Source organism: Bos taurus, chromosome 3 (assembly GCF_002263795.3).
Source record: "Bos taurus isolate L1 Dominette 01449 registration number 42190680 breed Hereford chromosome 3, ARS-UCD2.0, whole genome shotgun sequence".
In the NCBI taxonomy this organism is placed as follows: Eukaryota; Metazoa; Chordata; class Mammalia; order Artiodactyla; family Bovidae; genus Bos; species Bos taurus.
In genome coordinates this window covers 116866949-116872948 of record NC_037330.1, presented here as the reverse complement: position 1 = coordinate 116872948, position 6000 = coordinate 116866949, and the positions used below count along the sequence as shown (strand labels likewise).

Sequence of the window (6000 nt, the reverse complement as noted above, 5' to 3'; positions counted from 1 at the left end):
AGGCGTCCAGCTCCGGGCTCATGGGGTGAAGACAGCCTTCCGAAGTGACATCAGCTTGTGGTCCAGGCCAGAAGCGACAGAGCAGGAGTCTGGTTTTCATTTACAGTGTTGGGGCAGGCCCGCTGGGGAGGGGGAGAGGAGGGGGCGGAGGAGGGAGGAGGAGGAGCTGGAGGGAGTCTTGACTGTATCCCTGGGCCCCGTCCAGTTTGCAGCTCAGTCCTCCACCAAAGGCCGCTCAGTTCTCCCGCGCGCCAGCCTCCTGTGAAGACCACGAGAGCAGCTTTCCGCCCGCCCAGGGTCCCCTCTCCCTGCCCGGGGTCCCCCCTCTCCTGCAGAAGGGAAACGAGACGCAGCCCGTGGGGGAAAACCATGCGTCAGAATCGCACATAATTGAATATCGAAGCCCAGGGACGCAGGCTTCTCCAGGTTTGCTCAGGGTAAGTGCCCCTTCGACCCTGTTCCCCCGGTTTGGGGTTTGCGGCCAGAGGGAAGGGCTTCAAACCCCACTGGCCGCGTCTCGATGGCTCTCAGGTCCGCGCCCTGAGAGTCCCTTTTCGGTAGGAGCTGTGGTCTCTGGAAGCCGCAGCCGGTTTTTCCTTTCTCCGTGTGTGCCACCTGGGTCTCCCCTGGTGGGGCCGAGGGCTGGGGCTGCCCTGAGTCCTGCAGTGCGGTCTGTCCTGTCCATCCATCTCTGCTTTTCGGGCTCACGGTTTATTTTATTTGATGTTGCCTCCTCCTTTGAAAGCTCAGCTGGAATCTGAGAATCGGCTTTGTTTGCAGAAGTGCCTGTGCAGGGATCCCAGAGCCACTTTGGGGAGACTCTCTCCGAGGTGGCCGTTGGGGGGGCTGGTTGAGCGCCTCTGTCGCCCACTGGGAGACTGGGGTGACTTTGCTGTCCAGGCAAGGGGCAGGTGGAGGCTTCCTCAGCTCTCACCATCAGGGCTCCATCTTTTCAGGAATCTGAACTCACTGTTGGTGCCTTGGTCCCCTCTGGGGTTCCCTAAAGGAGCTGCCAGGGTCAGAGGAGGAGAAGGAATTTGGTGTTTGGGCAGCAGGCCCGGTGGATAAGGCAGGGCCCCTGGGGCTACGAGCTGGCCTGCGTTGCCCAGATGTGTGGTGTGTGCCAAGCCCGGAGGCCCTGGGGCCTGTTTCCCGGCCGGGAGGGTGGGGCCCCGGTCCTCTCGCCCAGGATGCAAAGTGTTCCCTCATAGTCACCAGTCTACTCTGGGGACCTGTGTCAGGGGCTACTGTGTGCGGTGGGCTCCCTGGGAGGGCTCAGCAGAGTCCTGGGGGCTGTAAACAGAGATTGCATTTCACAGCCAGCCCGAGGAGTGAGTTGAGAGGCTGGTCTGGACCCCAAGAACAAACTGCTCTAGACACAGGGGAGTGTCCTCCACCCAGTGGGGACTCGGAGGAGCTGGCCCTTGCCAGCCGCTTCTCTTGCTGAACACAGCTAACTCTGAACGAGAACCACTGGGTCCCACAGCTGCAAGGGTGCTTGGACCCCAAAGGGAGAGACAGTTCTCACTCGGGGATCCCCCATCTCTGTAACTTCAAAAAACTGAACAGAAATGACTTTAAAATCAGGTATTTTTTTGGTTCCTAAGCAAAATGTTATTGAAAACCAGCTGATTGTTGGATGCTATTGGAACTCCTGAGCTCTTTAGGTGGGCTAAAGAGAAAGGAAGAGATTCATGGTCGGGAGCGCTGAGGTGTGGTTCCCTGGCTTTAAAGATGTTCCCGGGCTTTGAGATGCTCAGTTACTTGCAGAGGCCATGGCACCAGTAGGTGGCTCAGAGGGCAGTCCAGTCTTTACCATTTCAGGAAGGCAGACAGTCCAACTGTGGAGGTCCCCGAACTAGCTTGCATCGCGATTTGAAACGTGCCATTTGATTCTGTTCTCCCAGAAGAGAATGCCCTCCTGTCATATTCTATGAAAAGTGATGGGGGAATTGGTGTATGCTCCCCAGGGTTCTCCCAGCTAACAGGGAAAGGAGTGCCAGGCGAGAGAGCTGGTCCCCAGAACAGACCTGGGCTTTGCAACCAGAGCAGCTGAGCAGGCTTCCTGCATTCAGGCCACCTCTGGGGATGGGGCCCAGAGGGATGGGACCTGCATTCTGCTCCGTTCCTGCATGGGCTTTGCTGAGGGTGAAGGCAGAGGGGTGGGAAGGTGTGGGGTGTTTGTAGGAATTCAAGATCTAGGAATGATCATGTGGTCTCGAGCTCTTCTTTGTTGAGGCAAGGGTTTTCCGTTACCATAAGCTGTATTTTTTTTTTTTTTTCTTTCTCTACTCACGGCAGTGAGAAAATCATTAAGAAGATCCTGGGTGGAGAGGAGGCTTGGGGAAGAGTCTCATCACAGGGTGGTGAGGGTGGCTCTTCTTTTTCCAGTGGGGTAAATGGAGGGTGTTGCCACCCCCAACTTCCTGGGAGGTGGCCAGGGGAAACCTCTAGAATGTTAGCTCTTGGCCCCGGCTCTTCCAGCACTTGGGAGGGTGTGTGCCCCTCCCCACCATGCTTGTGGCCCTTAGCGGGTGGGATATATGGTGAATATCCACACTGGGGGTCTTCAGGATGCTTTCGATAAAGCCAGACAAGCGTCTTTCTGAAGAGGAATTGTTCTTATCTCTGCACCTCCCTTCATTTTCAAAGTGTTGAGGATTCACTGCTTCTCATTCTCTCATCCTAAGTGCCATCTGTGATTCTGTTCCTTAGAACCTAATACATCACTGATGATAAAGTAGAAAGAAACCTCCTCTGTTCAATGGACAATTGATGATGGGTTTGTGGCTCCAAGGAGGCTCCCCATCTGACTTTGATTTTAAAGCCAGCTTGAAATCAGACCTCCTGCCTTTTGAAAGTTAGCAGAGTTTCGCCCTGGAGGCTTCATCCATGCCCTCACTCAACTGGTTAAAGTGGTCTTTGTCATTATCCAGTTTTATGTGAAATTCCACATTTAGGATTTAAAATCCACTGGGAGGTCCTGAATTCGTGGGAGGCTGTCTTGCCCGCATGCTAATCACTTTAGGCAAACGTTTCATTTGAAAAGCAGTCCCTGTCAGTTTCCCTTTTTGGAAGGACCCGGGGATCTGTTATCTCTTGGGGAAGAATCTTGGGCGGGTTCCCATCTGAAGGGGACTTTCTGTCCCAGCAGCCTTTCCACCAAAACCTACAGGAGCGAACTTCTCACTGTGTCTTTGCTGTGGACAGCCCGCTGTAACACCCACACCACTGCTACATGAATAGCTGAAGACCCGAGGAGCGACCCGGCATTTAAAAAAATCCCATTAGCAGCTCTCACTAAGGAAAGGAACGCTCACAAATGATTCAGGTTTTCAAGCAGGGAAGCTTAAAAAAGCTCCTGCTTCTTCAGACAGTCTTGGGCTGTCTTTATCCACTTTTCTAGATATGGATTCTCTCTTTCCAAACATCTGGGAGATGATCCTACCCTTTTAAGAAAAAAAACACTCTTTGTCCCCTCTGAACCAGGGGTGATGACCGTCTGAAATTCAGGGAGCACCCACAGCACCCCGATTTACAAAGAGGAGTTCTTCTGGGGAATTTGAAAACGTAATTTTAATACCTTCTGGCCTCATCTGTCTGTTTCGGGAAGGACATGAAAAGGCGAATCAGTGTCTTCCTCCTGGGAAAGCTTTTCCTGAACGTGCATTCTGCTTTCTGTCCCCTAGAGGGCGACGCATCCCTCTGAGCCCTGCGCGGTGCAGGGAGTCTGGGGGTCACAGGCAATCTGTTGAGGTACATCTCAGCAGAGCTCATTGGGTCACTTTGGGACCCACCTAGAGACTGTTTCCATACCTAGTTTAAAAAAAATGTGACTAATATCTGAAGTAAATGTACAGTTAGGATTTTACTATTTTCTTTTGAGGTGAACAGCTGCTTGCGGTGAAGCAGGCTGTATTCTAAAGTACCTTCATCCAGGGGCGTTAACCAAGTAAGAACTTTTAGAGGAAACATGTTACTGGTATCTACTGAGAAAGTTTAAATTAACACGACGGTGTTTCAGAACCCAGTCTGCTGTATCCGGGTAGGATCTTTGAATTTTAGAAATAGAAGGGATGTTAAGACGGAACTAACCCAGTAACTCCCAAACTTTGGCCCATGTGTCTCATATTTCTTTAAGCTTAATAAACCCCATTGTGCTCCAGGGCGGGGAACTCTGGGGTGGGAGGAGGGGACAAAAATGACTAAGACTCCGGCCCTGCCCTCGCCTTAGGGCACATTATTGACTTGGCAGGCTATGGACTTCCGTTTGGCTACTTGAAATATCCCCAAATTACTACCTTAGTGGGTGTTCTGCCCACACCCTTGACACCTCAGATGAAGAAATGGAACCCAGAGAGGTGAATGGCTAGTCTGAGGTCCCAAGAGTATTAGTTGCTCAGTTGTGTCCGACTCTTTGCGACCCCATGGGCTGCAGCCCGCCAGGCTCCTCCGTCTGTGGGATGCTCCAGGCCAGAATACTGGAGTGGGTTGCCATTCACTTCTCTAGGGCATCTTCCCGGTCTAGGTCCCAAAGCAGAATCAGCATTTCCTGGACATGCCCGTGTGCTCTCACAGGTGGGTGTTGAGGACCAGGAATATAGAGAGAGAATATATCTTCAGGAGTGCATTTTGGAGTACCACGAGAAGAAAGGTGCTTTTTTTGGCCATCGGCCAATCTTTTATAGAGTATCATATTTTATTTAGCAGAGAGGTAATTGTTGTTTCAAAAAAAAAATCTGGAAAGAAAAAAAAAAGGCAGAAAAATAGGGCAAGTATGAAAAGTTCTGCCAAGCCCTCTCCCGAAGGCTGTTAATCTTTCGTTGGGGCCTGGCTGCGTTTCACATCGTGTGATCCTGCTGTTCTCCTGAATTTTAAGATGTTTCATCAAGTACAGAGAAACATCTGCAAGGTAGGTGTGGCTAGGGAAACGTGTGAAAGAAGTGCTTCTGTCCAGTCCCCCTGGTTCGGCCCATATCTTTGGTTTTCACGGACCCAGGGCATCGAGAATCGGCCACTGGAAGGGAGAGCTTGTGCACTGATTTAATCTCAAATGCAGAGCTGAACAGCAGCTGGAGATGACTCAGGTCTCAAGAGAAGCCATTCCAGGAAACGGGTTTTCTCTTCTGCAATCCTCATCAGTTGATTCAGCAGCCCAGAGCCAGCTCAGCTAAGCCCACAGACACCCCCCAGCCAGCACTTGGTGGGCTCTCTGTTTCTCACGGGGGCAGAAGGAAACCCACCAGCGGTCAGAGCCTAGGGCGACAGATGGAAAAGCAGCCGCAGGACCACTGCTGGTTAGAGCATCGGGAGTAGGCCTCATTCTGCACATAAAGCTGGGGAGGCTGGGAGAGATGAACTGACCTTTACTGACTGAGACGGGAATGCAGTAGATTTTTTCCAGGCTATTGTATTAAATCCACAGTGATATTTTATCAGCTGCTTAAATTTAATTAAAAAGAACTATTTAATTATCTGGACTTGGACATGAATCAAATTAGAAAACAAACAAAACTGGTTAAGATTCCCTTACCATCTGAGGACATTTTAGCCGCTTTGTTTGAACAGTTCTACAATGGAACCCCATGGTTTGGAGAGGCCAGTGGGCCATAGTCCCTGGCCAGGGCAGGCAGGGAGGATATACCGGCACCTGCCCTGGAGCCGACAGCACCGTGTGTCACGTGGCAGGAGTGGAACGGGATGTTCATGCAATTCCTTTTGAAGCGTCTTCTAAGGCATTCTCTTCTCTTATGTTAAATCTGAACTAGTCTCTGCCTAATGCTTATCACTAGCAAGAAAAACCTCACATTTAAAAGGGTAGAAACTTATTTACGTGTGCATCGTGGTGTCTAGTTTTTCCAACCACAGCAAATGCGGAACTTTCTGCTTCGTGTTTATTATCTTGGACCCTAACATATGTCTTTAAATACATTTCTGAATATCTGGGTGGTTAATCTGGAGGTTCTTCAAGGTGCCTTTATAGGGAGAGAAGGAAGGTAG

General features: G+C 51.0%; 1 protein-coding gene across 1 annotated transcript in view; it reads left to right on the top strand.

The window, feature by feature from the left end:
• The first annotated feature begins 215 nt into the window (after window positions 1-215).
• The window catches only part of COL6A3 (collagen type VI alpha 3 chain), a 91027-nt gene continuing 85242 nt past the window's right edge, over window positions 216-6000 (top strand). The window contains exon 1 of the mRNA XM_059885240.1: window positions 216-437. The gene's annotated coding sequence lies outside the window, so the exon portion shown is untranslated. The remainder of the gene's footprint in view (window positions 438-6000) is intronic.